Below are 13,850 nucleotides of genomic sequence, written 5' to 3'. Positions count from 1 at the left end.
CGACATCTCAAATTCAGCCATCATAGATCTCTTAAAATCAAAAACATGGCACTATCATTCCCAGTAAATATAAGATCATCAACGGTTTTTTTAGTAAGTAAATATTTTATTTACCAAAGTGAGCAATTCAGAATAAACAACCAGCAGGCTTGGACACGAAACCCCAAGCTCTACCAAGCATCACATTTTAATAACTATCCCTATGCATTTAGGGATATGCATTGAGTTGTTGTAGTCTACTTCCTAATCTAGCATGTTGAGAGCCTCTTTTTATTTTTAAAAATTCTGCAGTTGCGTTCCATCTACAAGCAGTAAATGGTTCTAGACAAAGTCATCTTATACACTTGTGCTACACTATTTCGACCCTTCAAGTATGTGAGTGCCCATTGAACTTCTTCATGCCATTTTATGTATTCCTTTGTATGCTAACAACTTGGTCCATACTCTTGCATTGAATGAACAATCAAAGATTAGGTGATGGATATTTGTTTAATGCAATATATAATGGATATTTGTTTAATGCAATACTATATATATATATATATATACTCCTTTTTGCCCATAATAACTATGTATCCATTTCACCCACAACTTCTCCTTCTTTTTGCAGAGATTCCACAATAGTTCCCCAATTGCAACATTGTTCCATGTGTAAACTTCCAGAAAATTCATACCTCCGCAATTTTTGGCCAACATAACTTCTCCCAGGAAATAAGTGTTATTTTTTAAATCTCAACATTCCCTGTCCACAGAAACCTTCTACAAATACTTTCAACAGCATGCAGGATCTTCTTAGGAAAGGCAAACATTTGTGCCCACAAAACATTCTTAACCAATTGTGCCCTTCCAGCATATGATAGAAATTTGGTAGTCCAGTTATTGACTTTACTCAACATCTTGTTTATCAGAGGCTTCCATTGAACTATATAAATTCGTTTAGTACTCAAGGGTATCCCCAAGTATCTAAAAGGCAGTTGTCCCTTGACTCCTCTAAAGTAAACACTACTTTTATTTACATTTGCCACCAGTCCTGAAGCCTTTTAGAACAACAGAAAGCATTTGTGTAGACAACTCACAGACTTTATATCTCCCCTACAGAACATCAACATATAAACACACTATGAGTATTTTCCCAGATTCTTCAATCTTAACAAAATATATGTTCATATGGACATTTCACGAAACCAAATTTTAGAAAGTAAGCCTCAATCTGACTATACCTAGCTCGCGGAGCTTGTTGTAGTAGGAAAGTTTATTTGACATCCAACTGAAAGATAGGCCACAAATTTTGTGCCACCAAGGCAATTACCATTTTAATTGTGTCATGCCTTGCAACTGGAGGAAAAACTTCAGTATATTCCACACCATGCTCTTGTTTATATCCATTAGCTACCAATCGCGCCTTATACTTGTCGATTTCACTATTTTCTTTCTATTTCATCTTATAAACCCACTTGAATCCAATGGTTTTGTGCCCTTTCTGAATATATGTCAACTCCCGGGTGTTATTTCTTTCAATAACATCAATCTCATCATCCATAGCTTTCCTCCATTTTTCCTCTTTGGCAGCATTCTCAAAAGTTGTAGGATCGCAATCTGCAAACAATGCAAAGTGGGAAACATCTTCATTAACAAGAATTCATGTTACCTTATAATACATCATTCATGTGGGACTTCTGCAAGCACGACGAAGAGGCTAATCAGGTGCATCAATTTCTTCCAAAACTTGTGGTGAAATTTCATCACATGCTTCAGTAGAAATTTTAGAAATTTCGGGTGGTGCAACTACTTCTTCGACTTCATTATTAATTAGGATTGGACTATACTGATGTATATTCCAATTCGAAGTGTTCTCCTCATCAAAAACAACATCTCTGCTAGTTACAACCTTCTTTGTCAAGGATTGAATAGCTTGTATGCCTTGGATGTCTCACTAACACCAAGAAAAACACATTTCTCACCTCTATCATCAAGCTTCTTTCTTTTTGCTTCTGGAACATGTGCATAAACAATGTATCCAAAAAATTTGAAGTGGTCTACTACCGGTTTTCTTTCACTCCAAGCCTCCTCGGGTATTACATCTCGAAGAACAAAAGTGGGACTTCTGTTCAAGATGTGAATGCTCCAATTCACTGCTTCTGGCCAAAATTCCTTTGGAACTCTTCCCTGAGCCAGCAAACTACGAACCATGTTGAGAATGGTTCTATTCTTCCTCTCTGCCACCCCATTTTGCTATGATGTATATGCTGTTGTGAGCTCTTTTCAAATGCCACGAGTCTCACAAAATTCATCAAATACCTTAGAGCAATATTCTCCTCTGCGATCTGTCTGTCTGAAGGTTCTTAATGGCCCTTCAGTCTCATTCTCCACACGTGCTTTGAAGCTTTTAAATAACTAAAAGCCTCTGATTTTTCTTTCAGAATATACACCCAAGTCTTCCTGGAATAATCATCAATAAAGGTAATAAAATACCTTTTGCCCCCATTAGAGATTGGTGTTAATGGCCCACAAATATCCGAGTGTACCGACCCTAATACCTCCTTGGTTCTCCATGAATTACTTTTAGGAAACTGAAAACGATGTTGTTTTCCAACAACATATTCTTCAGAAACTTGAGACGGAACAACAATTTCAGGAAGCCCCATCACCATACTCTTCCTTTGAAGGATCTTCAAGCCACAAAAATGCAAGTGACCTTATCGAAAATGCCACAACCATGAAGGATTTTTCATTTCCGCCATATAGCAAGATTGAATATTTTCAATCTTCAAAGGAAACAACCTGCTTTGACTCATTTTCACAAAAGCAATAACTCATCTAGAGGGATTAAAAATTTCACATGTACATTCCTTAACGTGATGCCATACCTTTTTTCTAATAGCTGATTAGCACTCAATAAATTGCTTTTAAAAGCAAGAACATAAAACACATTAGATATGATTTCCACACACCCATTTTTTGTTCTAAAATTTATATTACCCTTTCGTATCACATTCACTATTGAGAGATTACCAAACTAACTGTCGACCAAAAGTTTTCATTTAAATTAGTAAAAGAAGACTTACTTCTAGTCATATTGTTACTACAGGCGGTATCCACATACAAAATAACTTGCTCCTTGAGCTCCTTTTTATCATGAACCGCCATTAACAAGGTTTCTCCTTCCTTACTCTCAACAAAATTTGACTTTTCTTCTTTCTCATTAGGTAGCCTAGTACGACATTCAGAACGATAATGACTAAATTTATGGCAATGATAACATTCTACATTGGATTTTTCAAAATCTATCTTCTACCTTTGTCGTAGTCATCATTGGCTCTAGAATTCCTGTTGCCATGTTTGCTGCCTCCATCTCAATTTCCTCTATATCCCCTTCCTCTACCTCTATCCCTTCCTCTAGAATTGGAAGAAATAAAAGTAGAAGCCTTCAAGGCCTGCTCATCAGAAGTTGAATTGTTGTTCATCTTTTGTTCATGCACCAATAAGGAGCTTTGTAATTCATCAAGCGATAATTCATATATATCTTTTGACTAATCATATTTCGGCGTCAACGAGCGCAATATCTTCTCAACAATTTTGACATCGTTCATCTTCTCGCCATCGAATCACAATTTGTTGCTAATCTCTATTGTTATAGCGCAATAACTCATTACAGACTCTCATTCCTTCATCTGCAAAGTCTCAAAATCCCTTCTCAAGGCTTGAAGTTGTGCGCGCTTCACTCTAGTAGTGCCTTGATATTTATTTTTCATGGAGTCCCATATGTCTTTAGAAGTTTCTTTGCAAAGAATAGTTTCTAAGAAGGGATGCTCAATAGCCTGAAAAAGGTAAGTTTTTGCCTTCATATCTTTTAGCTTTCTTTCTTTGAACTTTATCATTTGAGCATTCGTCAAGGTTTCGCCGTCCGCCGGAGTGTTGATCCCAACCTCCACAAGTGGCCAATACTCCTTTGATCTTAAACAATTTTCCATCAGCTTGCTCCAATGGTCATAGTGACCATCAAAACGTGGAATAGTTGCTTGCACGTTATTGCTCTCTGAAGCCATAAGTATCTTTCTATTTCTTTCTTCCTTTTTTTTTTATTGAATCTAGCCTGGTGCTGATACCACTGATAGAAAAGAACACCAATGTAGATAGAGTAGAGCAGAGGTCGTATGTGAAAAAGAATTTATTGACACTATTTTTTTCACTGTTGTGGTAGTCCTTTTATAAAACAAATACATAGGAAAAACAGAAGCTAAAATTTAGGAACTACTACACCAAGATTTTCTCCTAAAAACTTGATAACAGCCCACATTTAAAACTACTTCCTAAAGATTAGGACAAACATAACGATAGACATTTTATTCCTAACATGACTTATTGAAACTAACACGAAGCACTTAAAAATCTTTGGTTCGATTTGCTATTCTTATGTTCCTTCGGTCAAAAGAAGAAGACTTGAACTGAAAGGTGAATTAGGGATCTTTATTGATTATTTATTGCAAGCAAAGGGTTATAGAATTTTCAACTTGCGAACAAAAAGTATTTCAATCAAAAGAGATATAGTAGTGAATGAGTATGTTTATTAGAACTGGGATAAGGAGCAAATTGAGCAAGAAAATGCAGGGTTTTAGAAAGTGTGTCCGCTGCTTGAAATCCAATCATTTGGCTTAAAAAATCCACAAGAAGATGAAGAATCGGACGGGGAATTGTCACTTGATTTGCCAATTTTGAAGACAAGGTTCCTTTATGAGATATGTCAAAGATGTAATGTTGCAATATCGGAACCAAATAGCTATCAAGAAGCATCAAGTCATGAAGTTTACAAGGTGTAAACAGTAGGAAATCACTATAGTAAATTGCTACGAAATCTGAAGATAAAAATGAATTCTTGAGTTCTATATAATTCTCTAGTTATTTCATTACATAAGGTCTATATATAAATAAGTGAGAGAATTATAATGACATAATAAGCAAAATATCTCACACTAAACTATGCACGTATGAGGCCAACTAACCACCTCTCATTTTAAATTAAAAGACTTTGTCCACTACAAAATATCTACAATCTAGGAGTTTCTAGAAAAATCATAATTTCCTAACAGAAATGTAATAGAGTGAAGTATGATTATAGAACCAAATTTAATCTAGATAGCTCAGTTTAAAAATACAAAGAAAGGCTTGTTGTGAAAGGTTACGAGAAAATTGCAGGTATGGATTATGGAGACACATTTGCACATGTTGCACGAGATGATACAATAATGCTATTTTCTTTGGCAGCTCAATCAAATTGGAAGTTGTATCATCTGAATGTGAAATTAACATTCTTAAGCAGATAGTTGGAGGAGGAGATTAATGTCGACCATCCAGAAGGCTTTTATGTTCCAGGAATAGAGGATTAAGTTTACAAGCTTCATAAGGCATTATATGGATTTAAGTAAGCTCCTCGATCCTGGTACAGTAAGATTGATGCTCATCTCATTTATTATGGCTTCAAAAGAAGTAAAAATGAAGCCACTTTATATGTAAAGAAGTCTAAAAGAGGAGATGTTCTTGTGGTTTCACTCTATGTTGATAATCTTATGTTAATGGGAAGCAATGATGCTATGGTGAATCAATTCAAGCAACTGAAAATTTGAAATGTCCTATTTGGGTGAATTAGTTAGTTTGTAGGAATGGAGATTCATCAAGATACTTATTGATGAATTGTTTCTCAAATTACAAATTACTTTTGATGATGACAACATGAATCAGGTTCATATAACACATACTAGATTTAAAATAAAGAGGTTGGAAGAGTTCACCTATTCAGATATAAAATAGTAAAAGTGTGTCCAAAACATCAATCCAAGATTAATAAGAAATATTTTTAAAAAAAAGACGAGTCCTAGGCGGAAAAGGAAGAAGGCAAACAAGTTCTATAAGGAAAAGGATTAGTTTTCGAGGATGACCAATTCCTTTCCTTGTAGAAATTGATTACCAATCAACCACTATAAAAGGACAAGGCCGGAGAAAGAAAAAGTTGTCTTTGCAATATCAAATCTAAGAAAATCATTCCAGTGGAGGCTGAGCTATTTAGAAGATCGAGATAGTGAAAGAAAGAAGTATTAGAGTTAGGATTTCTTTCTTAAATATAGTGTTGCATTAGTTCGTCTTGAATCAGTGGTTATTAATTGAGTTCTTATAAAGAAAGAGAGAGTTTCAGAGAATTGTAGCAAAAAGTGGGGTTGACCTCTTGGAGAACAGATTTGAGAGAGAATTTGAGAGAATTGTAACAAGAAGTGTGTTTCACTTCTTGGATACTAGAGTCTTCGATTATAGTTAATCGTTGAAGAGTAAAGGTACTAGAGTTATTTTGTTCTCTTAGTTTTGTTTTATTAGGATGTTGTGGGGTCTGTCCCAACATCCATCTCAGTATTATAGAGGCTTCATAGACAGTCAGTCAGTTAGTATTGAGTCTCTCATCTATGTATATATGTAAATATTCTATTTTGAGACTCAAGTTGCCTTTTTGGCCAGATCTTATCAGTTGGGTGGTTTTATAACCTTGCATTGCATTGAGTTATTATGTTGAGTTAGGTTTCCGCTGAGTTAAGAAAGCCAGGCCAAGGGTTTGCTTGGGGCTTGAGTTATTCTGTTGAGTTAGGTTTCCACTGAGTTAAGAAAGCCAGGCCAAGGGTTCGCTTGGGGGCCAGCAATGGTCTTCGAGTGTCGGCCACGTCCAGGGTGTAGGATCGGGGAGTGACACTTCATTTATGGAATCTTCATTTCTCAGAGAAAATATGTAGGGGATATTCTTAAAAGGTCCAAGCATGTACCAAACCCACTAGTTCACAATGAAAAGATTTCAAAGTTTAAAGGAGTGTAGGGCTGATCCAACAATTTATAGAAGTCTAATTGGTAGTTTGCCGTATTTGATAGTAACAAGACCTGATCTCATGATCGCGGCAAGACTTCTATTGAGGTTTATGCTAGATCCAATTCAAAATCATTTTGGTGTTGCTAAACAACGTTGAGATATATCAAAGAACTGCTGATTATGGTATTTAGTTTAAAAAAGAAGAACAAGGGAAATTGATGGGTTATTCATATAGTGATTGGGCAGGAAGCGTTGATGATATGAAAAGCAAATCTGGATATGCTTTTACACTTGGTTCAGGCATGTTCTAATTGAATTCAAAAAAGAAAGAACTGGTTTCTCAATCTTCTGCAAATGTAGAATACATTGTCGTTGCTGGTGCAACTAATCAAGCTCTATGGATAAGAAAGATTCAGAGTGATATGAAGCAAAATCTTATTGAATCTACTGTCATTAAGGTTGATAACAACTCTGCAATATTTATGCCCAAAAGTCCAGTTCAACATGGTCATAGCAAGCATATAAAAGTGAAGTTTCATGTTATGAGTCAAGCAGAGAAGGATGGGGAAGTTACACTTGTTCATTGCAACTTAGATTAGCAGATTGCAAACATAATGACCAAGGCTCTTCCTAAGGGAAATTTTGAAGTTCTAAGGGATACGTTGGGAGTATCCAAGAAAAATCTCAAGGAGGAGTGTTAGAAAATGAAATATTTCTAGATAATCTTTTGTTTAATAGTTCTTTTTAAATACTAGTTTTTGGAAACGTGCGTTGCACGTTTGTCCCTTGTAATTACTACAAGATTTCTACATAATTAAAAAACTGAATTTCATAATAAAAAATATGCGTGTATTTCACGCTACTTAGTATAAATATTTGTAAATTATTTAAATACAATCACAATATGTATAAATAATTATTCATATAATCAATTAATCAAAAGAGAAGGAGTGTAACACCAAATTAAAGCTTGGCAATCATATCAAATAGTTTTAAGAAATTGTATCATTTTGATACGTAGATTTCACATGAGTTATTAATTGTGAAGATGTCATATAATGTTTTAAGAGAATATATAAAAATTTATCAATATATATTACATTATTATAGCATCACAATAAATTATACAACTTCAGATGTACATTATATTCATCCCACAAATATTCGAAAATAAGATGAAATAGAGTAGACTAAAAACAATAAAATAGCTAATGAATTCTAAAACTTTTAAATAACAAAAATTCAAGGGAGAAACAATTCTACATTAATAGAATGGGGGAACTTCCTCAATAACTAACAAAAGCATAAATAGATTTTCCTCTTTTTTTGTTGCATATGTAATGAACAATAACATCCATCAGCAATCATCCATCAACAACTATACATTAGAATAACTAAGTGTATGCATTAACATAAAGTGATTGTGATGAGTAATATAATTACAACCACCAATAATCATCCATCAACAATTATACATCGGAATAACAAAGTGTATGCATTAATATAAAGTGATTTTGAAAACAACTTTTTGGTGTATATAATTATAAGTCAGGAATTATAAAAGTCATTTAAAAATTGATGATATACATAACATATATGAGAATCAAATTGGTTAAAGTTGGGATATGTAAAGTTTCTGACTAAAATCTAAATATGTGTGTCATATTAAGATGTCTGGTAATTCAAAGGACATTTTGTTGTTTAATGTTTAAGGATATTTCAGTTTTTAAAGGATATAATTTACTACCTTTTGTTGTTACGAAACACTTCATCTACCAAACTTAATTTTAGAATTCCGTGAATTAATTCTATCGAGAAATATAATGAATTAATACCATATAATTATTATTTAATATTTTATTAATTAATTTTTTAATAATAACACTTCATCTACCAAAACTCCATTTTAGAATTCCGTGAATTGATTCTATCTAGAAATATAATGGATTAATATCATATAATTATTATTTAATATTTTATTAATTAGTTTTTTAATAATATTTAAATTTAGTGAAGGGGTAAAATCGTAATCCAACTTTGAAGTTAATATCTTCCCACTTATAATAATATATGATTATGTTTAGTTTGTAAAGAAAAGGTGGTCCTTATTTTATGAAATATGTCTTGTAAGAACATACACTAGTGGTTCAATATGTGTGTACGCCTTTTGTAATATGTCATATGAATGAAAAAAGCTTCTGCTGAACCTTATCTTTTTCTCTAAAGTTTTGAATACTAACAAAGCCATCACCATAAGCATCACTTGTCCCTCTTGGATCAACCTGAATAGATACTACCATGGAAGAGGGTGACTTGTTCCCGCTGAAATTCTCTTCCTTTCCAGTAATCTTTACCAAGTATGTCAAAAGACATCCATTTTCTTAATTCTAACATTTTCCATTACGATCAAGATATTCTTTTATTTTCTACAGTTAATGTAGGAGCTAAAAATAAGTTAATAAGAAAACAAAATTTTTTAATCATAATTGTATTTCAGATGAAATATCAATTTTATTTGCATGTAATTTCACAACTCAAAGATATCAGTTTAACAATTAAAATATGCATTAATATTGGATGAATAAAGATCATCAAGCCTCTAAAAAGATCATCAATACTAGTCATTGAAGTATAGATTATGACATTATAAGTGTGAAATATAGAGGCATAGAGAAAATAACTAGTCATTTTAAAAATATAGAGGCATATAGATTATGACATTATAAGTGTGAAATATAGAGGCATAGAGAAAATAACTAGTCATTTTAAAAATATAGAGGCATATAGATTATGACATTATAAGTGTGAAATATAGAGGCATAGAGAAAATAACTAGTCATTTTAAAAATATAGAGGCATATAGATTATGACATTATAAGTGTGAAATATAGAGGCATAGAGAAAATAACTAGTCATTTTAAAAATATAGAGGCATATAGATTATGACATTATAAGTGTGAAATATAGAGGCATAGAGAAAATAACTAGTCATTTTAAAAATATAGAGGCATATAGATTATGACATTATAAGTGTGAAATATAGAGGCATAGAGAAAATAACTAGTCATTTTAAAAATATAGAGGCATATAGATTATGACATTATAAGTGTGAAATATAGAGGCATAGAGAAAATAACTAGTCATTTTAAAAATATAGAGGCATATAGATTATGACATTATAAGTGTGAAATATAGAGGCATAGAGAAAATAACTAGTCATTTTAAAAATATAGAGGCATATAGATTATGACATTATAAGTGTGAAATATAGAGGCATAGAGAAAATAACTAGTCATTTTAAAAATATAGAGGCATATAGATTATGACATTATAAGTGTGAAATATAGAGGCATAGAGAAAATAACTAGTCATTTTAAAAATATAGAGGCATATAGATTATGACATTATAAGTGTGAAATATAGAGGCATAGAGAAAATAACTAGTCATTTTAAAAATATAGAGGCATATAGATTATGACATTATAAGTGTGAAATATAGAGGCATAGAGAAAATAACTAGTCATTTTAAAAATATAGAGGCATATAGATTATGACATTATAAGTGTGAAATATAGAGGCATAGAGAAAATAACTAGTCATTTTAAAAATATTTACTCAAAAAGGGCTTTCTCACTTCCCAATACAGACTGAATTATCAAGTTCCCATCCTTCTCAACAAGTTTATCATTCCTTGGGACATACAGAGAGTTTTCCAGAGGATCATAACCACAACCGACGTAAACAAACTCATCTACAGCCTTATTGGTATTTTTCTGATTGCTTTCACGCTGACCTCCCCGGCCATAATGTGAGCTATGATCTTTTCCACCGTATTTCCCAGAATAACCAGTCCCATTCACAGGCCGTCAATAGTCAAAACTCTTCCATGATGTTTTTAAAAAAATCCACTCACAAGAACCTCCACTCTTAAATTGTTCCATCATACCTCCATGTCTCACTTTCAATAAAGGAACCAACCCACCAAAGAGAAGCATGAAGAACAACACACCAAGGAAGCTAACACTAGTAACCTTCTTTTTTTCACCTAACGCTTCTTTTTCTCCAGTTTCTTGCTACTTTTTGGCACAAGCGCTACTGCCTGTGGTTTCAACTTTCGAATGGGAACCAATGGCACTTGTGATCCTTTTGGCTTCATCATATAAGGTTGTATAATGACATCCATAAGAGGAGGATGGGGATACATCCCGGGGATGGCGGCACTTGAGGAGGTACACCAGTTGCTCCAAGTTGTGCCTTTACAGTTACATTTTCCGCCATTTCATAGGATATCTTTGCATTCATATGTTGAATGAAGTATACTAACTTTATACTATAACTCCTCAACATAATGCTTTTTTATCTACCTTGACAAGTGAACACTTTCCCTATTCCTAATTAATCTAGCCATCCTGTTTTTATCCTCATCATTATTAACAATGTCACTCAAGGAAAATAAAGAGAATTTTGGTGTTTGCTTACATTATTCGAGTCTTCACTACTCTTCTTCCATTTCTACAAATAGCTATAGTTACTTATATTAGCGTTGAGTTTATGTTCTACAACTCCACCTTTTACTGAATTACTTCCTAAATTCGGAGAAGAATGTACCAATTCTTTCAAATCTGACAAATTATTTAGCCCTTTTGTGAGATTGGAACCACAATTTGGAGATGGCACATTCAAGAACCCGGAGACATCGGTAGAAACTTGGTGCAATGACGGAGGCACTACATCCAAAAATCATGAGCTGATCCAACTATGAAGTAGCCCTGGCGATGACATGTCCATAACCATCACACCTCCCACTACCTGATTGCCGGCAAAATTGCTCATTTCCTCCAACGTGAACTTAACATTTCTAGCAGAATCGCTAAAATTTCCAATCAATTCATTCCCAGGTGGACATAAACAATAAAGGTCCATCTGGACCGGGTTCGAGCCCAGAGCTTCCCCGAGACAATATCCCGAAGTTGACTTGAATGTTCCAGAAGCATCGTCAAAACTCCCCATCAATTGACTCCCAAGTTGACCAAAGCTATTTGGGTCCATCTGATCCGATTTCAAACCTGGTTTTGACCTGAGACAGTCAGGCAGGTAATTAGGCATTTGAAATGCATCATCATCGGTAGGGTTTAGAAAAATATCATCAAATGATACATCAAAAATAATTTCATCAATTGAGAAATCAAAGTTCTAAAATTTCATAGAAATATTGTCGACGTTTTCTTCATATGTTGCGGTCATGTGTAGGACGTAAAAAGTATGTTGCGGTCATGTGTAGGACGTTTTCTAAAATTCAACTTTCTTGCTTAATTAGCTGTTAGACTAGTGCTCTTGATTTAACTAGAAATATTTATTTTTATAAGATATACTAGTCGTTGAAGTCTAGATTATGTCCAAGTGTGAAATATAGAGTCATAGAGAAAATAAATAGAATTAAATAGTTCTTGGATTACATATTTACACCCCTTACTTCATTGAAAAATAGCAATCTTTCCTCAAGGTTCAATCATTTAAAAGAGGATTCGTGTATCCATACATGCTCTTATTGGTAAAATACACATAACCAACTGATGAATCTACCTTACAAATTTAATTTTTGAAACTTTAAGAATCTTAATTTTTGTTTCTAAGATATGATATCTAAAAAATCTAATAGATCAATCTGAACAATCTCGCAAAATAAAACTATAAAAGAAAAGTAAATGACAGTTTCCTCTCAATTCCTACTCTGTCTCTCGCTAAATTTGTGATCAATTGCTAAAAAATTCTTGATCATACTTTTTACGCCCTACACATGACCGCAACATATCAAGAAAATATTGAGGATTTTCCTATGAAATTTTGAAACGTTGATTTCTAAGATGATGATATCATTTTTGATGCATCATTCAATGATATTTTTTGAAACCCTACCCGTAATGATGCGTTTCAAACGCCTAGATACCTTCCTGACTATCTCGGGTCAGAGATGGGTTTGGACTCGGGTCAGATGAACCCAAATATCTTTGGTAAACCGATAAGGAGTTTTGATGATGCTTCTGGAACTAACAAGTCAACCTCGGGAGATTGTCAAGGGGAAGCTACGGGATCAAACCTGCTCTAGATGGACCCTAATTGCTTTAGTCAACCTGCGAAGGAATTGAATACGAATTTTAGCGATTCTTCTAGAAATTTCAAGTTGACGTTGGGGAAATGAGAAATTTTGTCGACAATCAGGAAGCGGGAGTTGAGACGGTTAAGGACATGTCATCGCCAGGGCTACTTCATAGTTGGAGCAGCTCAGGAGTTTTGAATGAAGTGTCTGTGTTGTTGCACCAGTTTTCTACCCATGTTTTCGGGTACATGAATGTGCCATCTCCGGATTGTGGTTCCAATATCTCAAAAGGGGTGAATAATCTGTCGAATTCTAAAAGATTGGTACATTCTTCCCCGAAGTTAGGAAGTAATTCAGTAAAAGGTGGAGTTGTAGAATAGAAACTCAATGCTAATATAAGTAATTGTAGCTATTTGTTGAAAAGGAAAAAGCATAGTGAAAACTCGAATAATGTAAACAAACTCCAAATATCCACTATGTTTTCCTTGAGTGACAACGTTAATAATGATGAGGACAAAAAGAAGATGGCTATAAAAATTAGGAATAGGGAAAGTGCTCACTTGTCAAGGCAAAGAAAAAAGCATTATGCGGAGGAGTTAGAATACTTCATTCACCAATTCAACATTTGAATGCAAAGATATCCTATGAAATAGCGGAAAATGTAACTCTAAAGGCACAACTTGGAGGTACTGGTGTACCTCTTCAAGTGCAGCCACTCCCCGGGGATGTATCCCCATCCTCCTCCATGGATGTCATATACACCACCTTATATGATGAAGCGACGAGGATCATAATTGCCATTGGTTTCCATTCCAAAGTTGAAACCACAGACAGTACTGTCTGCGCCAAAAAGTAGCAAGAAAGTGCAGAAAAAGAAGAGTGAGGTGAAACCAAAGAAGGTTGCTAGTGTTA

The sequence above is a fragment of the Solanum tuberosum genome, unplaced genomic scaffold (genome assembly GCF_000226075.1).
Source record: "Solanum tuberosum cultivar DM 1-3 516 R44 unplaced genomic scaffold, SolTub_3.0 scf00123, whole genome shotgun sequence".
NCBI classification, from domain to species: domain Eukaryota; kingdom Viridiplantae; phylum Streptophyta; class Magnoliopsida; order Solanales; family Solanaceae; genus Solanum; species Solanum tuberosum.
Note: the sequence above shows the minus strand (reverse complement) of the source record.